We start from the raw sequence: 14,053 nt of genomic DNA on the forward strand, positions 1-14,053 counted from the left end.
ACAAAAACAAAACAATTCAGGCCCTTTTCAGTAGGTTCTGGAATTGATATCTTCCACAAACGTTGAGAAATGAAACTGTTCACACATGTCAAATGTGCCTCAATCAAAATAATTTAAAGAAAAAATAAGACCTTAAACCTGTCAAAGCAAGTTTCCACATAGTTCTTGAGCAGAATGAGTGAGTGAGTGAGTTTGGTTTTATGCCGCTTTTAGCAATATTCCAGCAATATCACGGCGGGGGACACCAGAAATGGGCTTCACATATTGTACCCAAGTTGGGAATCGAACCCGGGTCTTCGGCGTGACGAGCGAACGCTTTAACCACTAGGCTACCCGACCGCCCCTTGAGCAGAATGACTTTTTCCTTCGTTGTACTGCATTGCATTGCATGGAAATTGCACAGAATTAGCATGGCATAAGAAAAACTTGCAATACTCATTACAGCGTTAGAAACTGGCACTTGTCCTGTAGTCCTTGCCAAACTGCCCAATAGGTATCATTAAGGACCAGTAGAAATTTGTCCTTTTTAAGGGTTTTGCTATATGCTATCATTATAAGGATTAGTGGACTAAAACTGTTAGTTTCTACTGCTGGCAATATATTGATTAAGTTTTTAATGAATATCTGGGGGAGCTGATAGCAACTTTAATATGTCATTTTGAAGTTTGACATTGTCTTATTTTCCTTTCTTTATTTCTTAACTCTCTCAACACCAGCCGACCAGCAGATTACTGCTGTGACAATGAGTTCCCAGAGACTCCTGTGTGGTGGATGAAGCCAACATTTATCAAAGAAAATATCTGCTTACAAAACATCTTTGCTACTACATGTTATACACCATTTGCAAGGTATAACCCTATTGTTTATAAATATGTAAGTTCTGTTTATCACATTATTTAAATAATGCATTTACAACTTAATTAAGTTCATGGTAAATAAAAACATGTAAGCTAACACATTCATAACGTACAGATTAAGGACCAAAGAAGTAAAAATTTGATGATTTTCAGCAAATATAAGATTTAATAAAATACACTTACCTATTTCTTTTATATTTACATTGTTAACGTAATTGAAAAATTATTTTAAAAAGAATTATAAATAGTATCTGTTTGCACCCATTTCCCGATCACAGTGGCTGTGCGCTCAGTAACATGAAGAAATACCTCTGTTTTTGAAACTTTGTATGAAAAACACGTTTGTCAAAGACTGACATATGACTCATCGCTAGAAAGTTTGTTTTTTTATCTACACGTCTCGAGTCTTTTCGTAGCTATAACATACGATTTTATTGGATAAAAATTGGTTTCTGATTATGCTTTCTTGCCGAAATCTACAACAAGGTTTGTGATTGGTCAAATTTGAGCGTGTAACCTCAGGCAGCCTATCAAATTACAGCTATAATACCGTCCTCGTGCATGATGAATTTCAGATTTGGATGATAGATTTTGGTTAAATCGTGTTATTCTGAACGTTTTAAGCAGGAAATTGTGATCTATATAAAAAATATGGAGCTTCATGGATGTATCGTGCTAGGTTATGAGCTGTGACAAAGATTTTTCAGACATAAATTTTGGCATTAAACACCGTGTCCAAGCTGAGAAATAGAGGCGACGAAGGCTGAGATTTCATTTCACTAACATTACACGTGATAGCACAAAAAGATGGAAATAATCACTTAGCTGTAAGTTTGACAACTTTTAGATATATTTTTGTTCATTTTATTCATTACTTTGTATAATATATTTACCGGGGTAAAGATTTTCTTCAAATGTCTTTATTTTGCTCTTTGACAAGTTTGATGTGGACCCGTTGTCGAAGTGTGTGTCCGAGAATTTTATTTTCAATAACATTGCCGGAAATAGTGAATAATTTTTTAATCTATCAATAAAAAATGATAAATTTAAATGGAATACGTACTTCAGACATTGTAAAATTTGATAGATTTAATAAATGAATGATATGACAGGTAGGTTCATAAAATTATATACTTTTTTGACGTGACTATGGCTTGGCCGGTCTACCGGCCTATGTTGTCTGGGGACTCGAGGCTTCTTGGCCGGTCTACTTGCGTACGGTGTCGAAAGACTTAATCATGTTCATCACTATACTGAGGAAGTGACTAAAAGTTGTTTATTTTGTAAATAAAATGATTTCAACATGCTGAAGCAAGTCAGACATTATTGAGAAGCTAATACTGGACAAACTACACATCCCACAGTTACATATAGAAAAAATGATACATGATCCAACAATGCATCTTAAGCCATGCCATACTTGCATTTTAAGCTTTGACATACTTACATGGTCACGTATATGGTCCACTAAAGATTTTCCTAGCCTGTGAATGAGAGTGCCATAATGTATTCCCAGATCTAGCCCAGATATATCCGTTATGAAAAGAACTAACAATAAACTCAGCCTTGGAAAATGTTTATGAGAGTACAACACACAACACTGAGCAGTAGGTCAATAATTAATAGCCCTCCCATGCTGTCAGTCCAGTAATCACAGCCCATGGAATTGTCTCAAACTTGTAGCAGATTAAATAGTCATTAAACGTGAGCAGATTACAACATGGCTTCAAGTAGACGTGGTTAATCAATAAACATTAACATAATTACAGATAATAGCTGACAAAATTGGTGATTATTACTATGATTACATTCCTTCTGTCAATACTTTGATTACCTCATAAATAAGATTACACACATTATTATTTTGATTAGCTTGCTGTACCAGTTGACAGATGCACAAAACACATCAAGGATATCCTTTGAGATAGTAGAAATGTTCCATTCTCAAGAACTTGCAGTGTTCAATATTCATGAAAGTCATGGTGTTCTAAAGATGCCATAACCACGATAACCTTAATCTATAGCAGGGTTCACTCTATGAATTTTCTGAAATGGGCCCTTTTGTGAAAATTTCAAATATTTCAGAGGTACACCCACACTTGCCCACACAGCACAATGTTAAAATGCCCCACTGCATTTGAAAATGTGGGCCTTTTTTTCAAATTTATGGGCTAAAAACACAAGGCCCCCACCTTAGAATTATCCCTGCTATAGAGTTAGGGGTACCTGGATTCAAACATTATAGGAGCAAACCTCAAGAACCTCAGGACCTCCTTAATTTGAACCCTGACTTGTCCATACCGTGTCTATGTTATTATTATTCAGGCTAGAGCTGAGAAAACTGGGTTGCTATTTCTTGTGATATTCCATGAGACAAATGGCATTCAGACATTTTCATGAATGAAAAAAGTATGTTTGGTAGACTTAGAATGTATTTAGGATGACAATCCATCAATATCCTAGAAAATAGCCAATTTGAAACTCTGTATTTCACATGCTCTCTAACACTACCAGTACCTACTTACCCTTCAGAGGTCACGGGTACTTTGGAAAATAATTACCCTTTTCTTCCTTAATCATGCTAATGGCAATTACTGATGTGAATAATACATGTCTAAGGATTATCCTTGAATTTTTCACCTATGAGAGAAAATCCCCCCTGGTCTAAAAGCAATGAGATTTTTTGGCATGTGATGAGGGGGGATGACCATATCAAATGAAATCTGATCAATATAGACCTTTTTATTAATTAGAAGTGATAGTTCATTATACAATGATTATTGCTCCAGGTTCCCCCTCTTGTTTAATTAGCAACAATTAAGTCCTTATTTTTCCTGCAGAAGGTTGGCATGTTTGCGATGTGCAGCAGCCAGAAACTGTTTACAAGTGACCGGATGCCATCGACCTATGAGACCAAAGATTGACTGCCTCTGTTTCTCGTTTGGGTAGAAATATTTATTCATGTACCGGAAGAAAAGTAACAAGATTGGGTCTAAGTGCTAGAGAGAGCATCTGACATGTCTGAAAGATGTCGGTTTGACGTGACCAAATACTGTAGAAACATACTGCTTGACTGTAATGGTCCATTTGAAGTTTTATGGCACTTACTAAACTAATATAGCATGCATATTTTACCCTGTATCCAATTGACCGATAACTTGTTAAGATTTACGACTTATTAACAATTTATTTTAGACAATAAGAGTTTGATAGCATGAATGAATCACCAAATCTGCTACTTGAGGGAAGCGTATGAGTGACTTCTCATGACATTGAACATTATTTTGGTGGGAGGAGCTGAAATTATCATCGATAGTATTTTGTTAGTTATCCGGGAGTGATGTGGGGATTCGGAGACTCACAGCTAACCAGAGAGGTTCTCTGTATGTTGGAAGTCCTGATCAGAAAAAGTGTTAGGAGTTGATCAGAAGAACTATCAGACTCTTCTATACATCCCCTTAGATATGTGTTGTGCATAAACAAGTCAGGCTACAGAAAAAAACATCTGAGGACATTGTGTGTGGAATTATCAAAACCTCCCACTCCAGTAAATGGACTGTGAGAAACAAATCTGCCTTGTACTATTGAGAAAGGTACATCATCCCCGTAACCAAGAAGTTCAGAGAACAAATGGGCAAGATAGAAGGGTATCGTACCAAACACCTACGGTTGGTGGAGATGCAGGGTCCCAATTCCCTGACCTATTGGCAATCAACATGCAGTTGCTTGGATTAACAGTTGTAAATACCAACAGAAACTGGGCTGGGACTTTCATGATGCTGATTATGAGAAAGGATGCGATATATTACATCATGAGATACATAATATTTTGGCACTTGGCATGCTGAAGAGCTGCATCCAACCATGAAGAGAATAAATACAGATGCCAGCTTGACATATTTGGTAAATTGGAGTAAATTTAGATCATAACATGGCCTTGATAGTTCTTGTACATAATGACTGAAAATAGTATTTAAAGCATTAATTTCTCACCATTTAAAATGTCCTCCTTAAATATCTTTGTATCTATACCACGTATACATGATTTCACAAAACAATTCTCATAATATGGAACAAAAATCACAATGAACAGGGCCTGTCATGCTGATGGACCCAGTGTCATGATTTCCTGTGAAGGGAAGATGGAATTTACAGTTCTTGTTTTGTCCCTTGATTACAGGGTAAAATTAAAGATGGACAATTTACTTCACTAGTCTGAAATTAAGATGAAAAATTGATGGCCTGGCATTTAAAATTAAATTATGTAACATAAACTACTTGTCCAAAATGAGCTGTGACAAAGTTGAATATAACACATGGTGTCTACCCCTTGCCAGATGCAAATGACTTCCTAGTTGGATAACATTCATATCAATCATCATTCCTCACATAAGAAGAACCAAGTAGGATAACGTTCATATCAATCATTATTCCTTACTCAACGAGAACCAAGTAGGATAACTTTCATATCAATCGTCATACCTTACACGCGAACCAAGTAGGATAACTTTCATATCAATCGTCATACCTTACACAACGAGATGCTACAATCACTGGTCATAAATAGTCATTTTGTCTTCAAATTACTTTCATGTTCCATCAGTGCAGCAAACAATTTCTATTAAGAATACTAAAGTATAAAACCTGGCACAAAAGGCATATGCAGAGCTTCAGATAAGCTTTTGGTGATGTGGGTATTTTACCCATGCATTTTAAAATCATTGGGTATAAGTAATTCTATCTGGGTATTCAAATTTCTGTTACCCACTAACTTTTACACATGTGGGTATTTTAGTTAAATATTTAAAAACACTCTTCATCGTCCCTGCAAACTGGTGTCGTGTGGGTTCGAGAGCTTTATAGGACTCAAAAATACGACGACACTTCCACAAGAAAGTGTGATGGCAAATGATCATGATGTAACAGTCATCGTGGAGTTTGGCAAGGTTGACGGAATGCCTGTTTATAATTTCAAAATAAGTTGCTGATTTGCTTGTCGAATACGCAGGGTAACGGTTACTTCACAATATTATGATGATATGCACAAGTTTTATTTTTGTAGCGTATCTGTAATGTTCGTTGCGTATTTGATACGCTTGGATTTTATTTTACTGCATATTTCTGCATTTCTGATGTGTCTTTCACGTAGATATGCAGCTTATCTGGAGCTCTGCATATGATATAGATAACACTAAGTATACTCGGACCCCGTGGTACCGCGGCATTCATCGTATCGCGGCATTTGTGATTTCCGATAGTTCACGCGGGACACGCCTCTTAGCGGCTGTCTTTTAATGCAAATCAGTAACCACGAAGTGCTCACTTCGTAAACAATTTCAATTTCCTCGGAATGTTCCGTCTGCTGTAAGTAAGGAGTTATTAATCAGTTGATACATATTTCTGGCATCTGTTGTGATATTGCCTTACCACCATCTATCAATGGCCAACTATATAACCCGCAGTTCCCCAAGTAAACTTTCTCTATCGACCTGAACTAGACCATCTGCATATTCATGGCGACTATTGAGGTAACGGAAGTTACGTAGTCCGCACATTTTTTCCCGCTCTGTGCCCAGAATCTATTGGGAGATCATAAGGGCCATAATGCCAAACTAAGGAATACGTTCTTCACTATTAACCAAAAGATAAATACATACTTTGGGCATACTAGGAGTGCTTTTTATATATTTATTGTTGACTTTTAACAATTTTCCATTTTGTGACAAATTATTGTCATCCACTTTTTTTTAAACAATCTTAAAATATCATTTCTGATATTTTGATGTTGACTTATAAAAATATTTTTCTCTTACTTTTCGGTAAATATGCATTGAATACATATTGCTGATAACACATTTAGAATTTTACTTGTGCTGTCTTTGCACTTGTCTGGACAAATCACTGATGTCTGGCATGATCATATCAAGTGGTTGGTAGAATTATGTCCTCTTTTTGTCCAATTTGGACCTCCATACACAACTTTTCTCTGTACCGCGATACGATGGAGTTCTCTCCCTTGTCAAACAGAGCGCGAGGCACGGCTTTTACTCGGAGCTACTGATGTAAATAATGAACTTTTATCAGTAAAATTTGCATTGTTTGATAACATGAATGATATCTGATACAGAGAACACGAATAAACATAGAGGTTAGTGAGTGCATTTGGTTCCGTTTAGCGTACATGACAAGTACCGCGATACCCCGAGGTTGCAGGCTATCACTAGAGTATCAGAAGAAAACCGGTCAACTGCAGTATTTTGGTTCCACTTTCAACAGCTTTGTTTATAAATAAGCGTGCGAAAGCTAGTGTGCGAAAATCCGTTTATTATTTCATTTATTATTTTATTTATTCAAATGATTGATGACTTTGTGTTGATTATGCATATGATTAAGTTGGGGAAAAAAGTATGACTTCTAAACTGGATAAATAAAAAGTAGAAAGTAATCTGTTTTGTGATGACCAGATATGACATTAACGAGAATCCAACACAATTTTATTGATAAACGCAACGGCATTTGCCCGATATATTATTTGGCCGAATAAAATCAGTTGACACAAACGTGTACGCATATATGCAGAAACGCCTTCTAGCAGCTGTGTATACTGACAAGTTTCGACCCTTCGATCACTGAAAATGATAAAAACGCACTGAACAATTCATCGTTTGTTCACACAGGTGACAACTACAATACTCTCAATGTGACAATAAACCAAAATGTTTACCTTTCTGAGAATGGTTTCATATTCCAACTTTGTCTCTGAAAGCATGCAAATTGGAGAATGCACGATTAGATTGTTCCTGTCCGCCATATTGTTTAAACATGGCGAATGTTCCTTGACACTTTGTAAACAATATCATTACGCCAATATATAAGTTATAATATCAACAAATGTCTGTCCTATATTCAATCATATGAGATAAAAAGAAAACGTACCTTTGCTATGTTATTAGTAAACATAATATCACTGTGTTGTTCCCACTATTTTCTTTAATTGGTATCGGAACTATTTCTCTAGTCAGTGCGATGGTTGCTGGGGTGACGATATCTACTCGCGTGTAGTTCTACCAAGGGAGGTAATCTGTTACAGATTTTCATTTAGCACACACACTCAAGTTGGCAAACATACGTTAGTCAATGCACCGTAAATCTGCGCTTGTGAGCGTTACAGTTTGCAAATACATTTAAGAAATTACACGACCTGGGCGAGAACAAGAACCTTTTGAAACATAAAAAGCATTCAAATTTGAAATGGATATATATAGCTAGAGACCAATACAGTATGTGGCTGTAATAAGTGGTCTCTGTTTGAACATAGTTTTGTCTACGATTCGTTCATGTGCGACCCTAATATTTATTTCTATTGATATTTTTTCAGATTTTAAGTAAGGACTTAAACAAACTTATCCTGCTTATAAATTTCCTTGTGATTAGTTTAGTTGTATGCTTGTCAAAAAATCATTTTAATGATCAAATACATCAGGATGGCAACTGGTGAAGACGGTCAAATCGGAGTTGAAGAGAAGAGGACTGCTAGGGACGTACTTTGACCGTACGCATGTAGTGGGTGTGGTATTAAAGACCGAATACATATTTTAACTCAGTGTTTCTCTGTTGGAATATATATTAATCCATATATACCATCAGGATCTATTGGTCACTCTGGTACCGTGTTATGTTCTTCTCCCCGGGTCCGTACATTCACATCATATATCCTATATGTAATCTGGCTAGTACACGCGACAGAAATATTGTTGATGCGTGGCAGATCCAAAACTTTACTTTGTGCGAAGGAACCGAATACTAACAGGGCCTCTCTACGGGAAATTCGGTAATAAAAACAAGACAGCTTGAGAACTTCAAAATCATACTTTATGCAGAAGGACATTATTTCTTCACTAGACTTGTTCAAAGTATGAATAAGCTTAAACAAATTATAGGAATGGGGCTTTGACTTTCCGAAAGATTGTTGTGACCAGGCGATAGTCATTTTACGACGCTTCAACCTCTTTGCCGAAACCATTCTTTTCCAAAAATGACGATCATGTAAGATAGTATACCGATCAATTTTTCAAAATGATAAAAAACGCAAAAAAAACAACAACATGTTGATGCAAATATTGTATTACGAAAGTAAAATCATTTGGCGAGTTATAAACTGATAAACACACTATTGACCAACAATTCTCAACATCACAGACAACACTTCGGGTAAAATTACAGATTACACTCATGACGTCATGTGAATAAACATGATCATTACTATCACTAAATTAGTGTCAATACATCAGTAATGTGTATGGACTGTACGTGCAGACAGACATGCGGACAGTTTGTTAGGCGTCTTATGACGTCATCAATCCCTCTCTGCTTGTTCCATCTGAGGTTTGGGACGGTGTCGGGTGTTCTGGTAAAGATGTTCTGTGGGTGACATGTATGGTGAAAGGGCTGGCCATGGCAAAACATTGACGTTGTTCGTGGCCACAAACTGTTGTGCTTTGTCCTGTTGAAACAAGATCCGGGGGTTACCCTGCAAGAACGGTAACACGACGGGATGTAACACGCGGTCTATGAAATGCCGGACATTAATATTTCCATCAATGACAACCAGTAGTTCTGGCTTCTGTCGGCCACGTATACCACCAAACTGCCACCCCCAAACGGTACAATCTCCTGAATACATCAAGGAGCTGTTCTTTCTCCCACACGTCGGTAGATCCGTGTCCTTCCGTGGGCTCTGAACAGCTGGGACACCTCGCATCACAGTGAGGAATCTGTTACGTAGGTGCAAGGAGAGGAGATGGCGGTGCTCAGTGGAAGCCGTGACACGTGAACTTACACGTGAACTTCCACCTCGAGACCTGTCTGCAGTTCTTCCAGTCACCCTGTAACACTGCGTCAACGTGGTAATCGTCGTCCTCGTACAATGTGTGATGATTGGAGAACTTGCCCCTCAACTGCACCATAACTCTCTCTCTCTCTCTCTCTTGAGAGAGAGAGAGAGAGAGAGAGAGAGAGTTATGGTGCAGAGAGAGAGAGAGAGAGAGAGAGCCGACAGTTATGAGGATCTGACCTGGCTAGGTGTGAATATGTCCTAGTTGCTAGAATGCGCTAGTCGTTGTTCATGCTATGAACAACTGATGCGTCTGGTTCCCTACTAGAGTCCCCCACGCAGCAGTGATACAGCGACGTTCAATCACATTATTACGCACGAACTCATGATTTGAAGTAAATGAAATGCCACAAGGTACTATGTGCAGCCTTGCTCATATGTAAATCATGCAAAGGCATGTGTGGGACTTACATCCTGCTGAAAGTCATCAAAGATTCATCTATGTATGCATTCTGACACAAACGCCTGCCTTTTAGAAAGGCAACTGTTTAACTGAAAAATAAATAAATTTCGTAATGAATCACCCGATGAGACAATTATGGAATGTTGTAACGGACATTGTCTCGGTCTCGGAACTTTGGTGAACTGTCAAGCAAGACGAAGGAGCAAAAACGCGACATTTGACATTCTCGCATTCTCATAACACTGCACTGTCTAGAACGTGAAGATGCGACATTTTGTAATCGAGCAGACTCTGGCAATCTAGCGAATCCAAACCAAAGGTCGAGATCGTGAGGAGCGACAATATATTACACGGGTTTGTTTGTTTGTTTGTTGTTTAACGCCGCAGTCAGCAATATTCCATCTATATGACGGCGGTCTGTAAATAATCGAGTCAGACATACCAGTGATTGAAATTATGACCAACGATCCACGCTATTGGGATCGATGACATGCATCAACCAAGTCAGCGAGTCTGACCACCCGATCCCGTTAGTCGCCCCTTACGACAAGCATAGTCGCCTTTCACGGCAAGCATGGGTTGCTGAAGACCTATTCTACCCCGGATCTTCATGGGTCTATTACACAGGCAGTACCATTAGGACAGATAGATAATATGAACATCCTTGTTTAAAATGTCAACAATGCCAGACACTTTACATAAGTTGCTGTTACCGTTGATGTTCAAATATTTTACTAACTTACAAATATGAAACTTGTAAACAATATGCAATATGTCTTAATCTACATTAATGAGTAAAATATGGTATAACAATTTTGACATATACAATAGTTAAATTTTCTTAAGTGTAAGGAGGATGAAATTTTAACTTTGCGACTCCTAAGTCTTCTTTATTCTTTTGTTCTAAATGTTTTACAAAAGAAAATTAGCTTCCAATGCTGACACCTCTCATTAAACTTAACCACACATTGGCGACACATCTAAATCAAGTATCAGGATATTTTAGTTTTTTGAGTGAGAGAAACTAGTTATGGGTTAGTAATATTAATAGAGGTGGAAATGTGTTTGTCTTAATTGTCAGTGACTGCAACATATTGAACTACAAGCAGAAAAATATGAAATGAAATTGTAGCCAGATTTGAACAGCAGTCAACAATATTGAGTGGAGCTTTCCAGCTTGGTTTTGTATTAGAATTAGAGTTATCTGCCCTTGTACATGAACATTGCAGGTTGGATCATTCTAGAAGTTTCTGGAAGGGACAGTTTCTAGAAGGCTGGCTGTAACTGTTTAAGAGAGACAAGAAGACACTTATCTATGCTGAGTTTTATATTTGGTGTAAAAGATTTTGAGAAAAAAAAGAAAACCTATTTTTTGCAACATCGTCTATAGTATTGAGTTGAATGCCAATAACGTTGCCTTGAATCTTGTTATTGTCATCATCACTCAAAGATCCTGATTTATAAACCTTGCCTTTCTTCCTAGTGAGAAGCTAAAACGTTTTGTGACTTTTTTAACCATAAATAACTAACAAAGAAACCACTCGGAATACAGTGTTGTGGACCCATTGATAGACTCGTGCTCTTAAAGGACATATTTCAACGCAAAAATAGCATCTACAAAATAGGCCCTATATGGTCAAAACCTTTGTTAAGGACTAACGCTTAGTCCCTGTAAATATATATATTAATTTCATAGAAACAAATAACGATTTAAATTCAAAAGGAGCCCCAATGAGATGGGAGATTCAGAACCAGGTGAAAATCTAGACTTGCTTTATTTAGGGCTATAGCATTACAGTAAGGGCTGGGGAAAGGGAAAAAACATATGGTTCAGGGACTATGAGACAGACTACCAGGGTTATTACGAAACAGAACTGTCACTGATTGTGACCGTATCTTTTCTAGGTGCTAAGTTTTCCTCTTGCTCAAAAGCTGTTTCATCAGGGTAACACCATTCAAGGCCTCTATGCAGCTTTAAAACATGTGGAGGATGAATTCCAAATTTGATGCTTCAGTGACAAAGAATATGTCCGATGCAATTCTCTATTTTGATAAGTACCAGGCTCCCATGTTTTGTCCTGCATGTGTTTGTGATGGGTGTCACTGGTGAGGTAGAGTACAATCACCTTCTCGCGAGCACCTGGTACGATCACTTTTCCTCAGTGATTCATGTATGCTTATGGTATAGTCGGAATCGTACAATAGACTCAGCTTTCAGCAGATCATTTCTGACGATTATCGAAATGGTTGCCGCTTTTATTGACATCGTTCAAGCGGGACGACCTTCGTGGATGTCCCGGATGACACACAGCTGTCCTGGAGTAGCATCATAACTCATCTATACTCCAGTACGAGATCAATACACACAATGTCGTTGTCCCGATACAGCTGACTAAATAAAACGTTCCTGACAATCTGACAATGCGCTAGATTTAGAGGCCCAGTGGACTCAGGTGCCATAATTCACAGTGTAGAATTGTTTATCTTGGTTGAGTTAGGATCCGATGATCGTGGGTTCAAAGTCCAAGATGTGTCCCCATTATGAGTGAGTGAGTATGGTCTTACGCCGCTTTTAGCAATATTCAGGCAATATCACATGGGGGACACCAAAAATGGGCTTCACACATTGTACCCATGTCGGGAATCGAACCCGGGTCTTCGGCGTGACGAGCGAACGCTTTAACCGCTAGGCTGCCCGACCGCCCGTCCCCATTATGACACTAGATTAGTCAACACCACCTGCCACTTTGACTTACCTCCCAGATCAAGCTGATACCTGTGTTATAACTGAAATACCGTTCAGAGCGCCGTAGGGGCGGTCGGGTAGCCTAGTGGTTAAAGCTTTCGCTCGTCACGCCGAAGACCCGGGTTCGATTCCCGACATGGGTACAATGTGTGAAGCCCATTTCTGGTGTCCCCCGCCGTGATATTGAGGGAATATTGCTAAAAGCGGCGTAAAACCATACTCACTCACTCAGAGCGCCGTAAAACTAACTCACTCAAACACTTTTTAGCTTGAAGTCGAGATGACAACCAGTCCCGATACAGTGTCTGTTCATTTGGTGATCTTACCGTGATGCTCATGCAGGAGACAGCAAGGTGGTTCGCGAAACTTGGATTGAAACTTGTCCACCTGCCTGCATTGACTGTATTGAATGAGATCGTCTCCGCGGCGATCTAACACTCTTACACTTCAAATGATAGATTATTTTCCTTCGTGATATGCCTTCAAGCTCTTCACAAAAGCCAGCGCACGTGTTGCACAATTACTGAAGTGATCACTTACCTCGTTTCTCAGACTCTCAGATCTTGCTGAAGATGGAAGAAATACTGGACACCAAATTTGGAAATCATAGAAAGTAATGCGTCTTCGAATTCTGTGATTGATTTTACTAAGTGTCCGTCTTATAAGGCAGACTGTCAGGCACTTGCGTAATACAGGAGCACGAGAGTGCCTCGTCTATTTATTTACATAGATACCAAAGCGATGACGAGTGGAAATTGGAATTTTCCCGGACATGGCGTGATTGGCATTGTGAATTACCATCTCGAGAAAATGTTCCCCAGGTTGTGTGAAATATTAATTTGGCAGTGTTTGGGGCGAGATAAAATCAGTGGTGAGCAGAGTTCGGGTTGTCAGTGTTGTAACTTCATGTTCCACCGGCCCCCGCCGACGCCCGAGCCGAGAAAGATAATTAGGTGCGCGGTGGGGCATATTTTATGATAGGATGAGACAATTAATCAATCTATAAAAGATGATTCTATGATTGATTTGTTGTTTATTCGGAGATTTATCAGCACGGACGTAATCTAAATCTTTGCGGGAATAATAAACTTCATGTTGGTTCATGACGTCATACGAATTGATTTTTTATACCTCAAAGGTAAGGTACATTTGTA

The 14,053-nt window shown here is 38.4% G+C and overlaps 1 protein-coding gene across 3 annotated transcripts in view; it reads right to left on the reverse strand.

The window, feature by feature from the left end:
- The window catches only part of LOC139473889 (tubulin polyglutamylase ttll6-like), a 51,252-nt gene extending 43,572 nt beyond the window's left edge, over positions 1-7,680 (reverse strand). For all 3 annotated transcript variants that reach the window (XM_071256695.1, XM_071256687.1, XM_071256703.1), the window contains exon 1: positions 7,582-7,680. The gene's annotated coding sequence lies outside the window, so the exon portion shown is untranslated. The remainder of the gene's footprint in view (positions 1-7,581) is intronic.
- Between the last annotated feature and the right edge of the window lie 6,373 nt (positions 7,681-14,053).

The sequence above is a fragment of the Haliotis cracherodii genome, unplaced genomic scaffold (genome assembly GCF_022045235.1).
Source record: "Haliotis cracherodii isolate W230 unplaced genomic scaffold, xgHalCrac1.p SCAF_1, whole genome shotgun sequence".
NCBI classification, from domain to species: Eukaryota; Metazoa; Mollusca; class Gastropoda; order Lepetellida; family Haliotidae; genus Haliotis; species Haliotis cracherodii.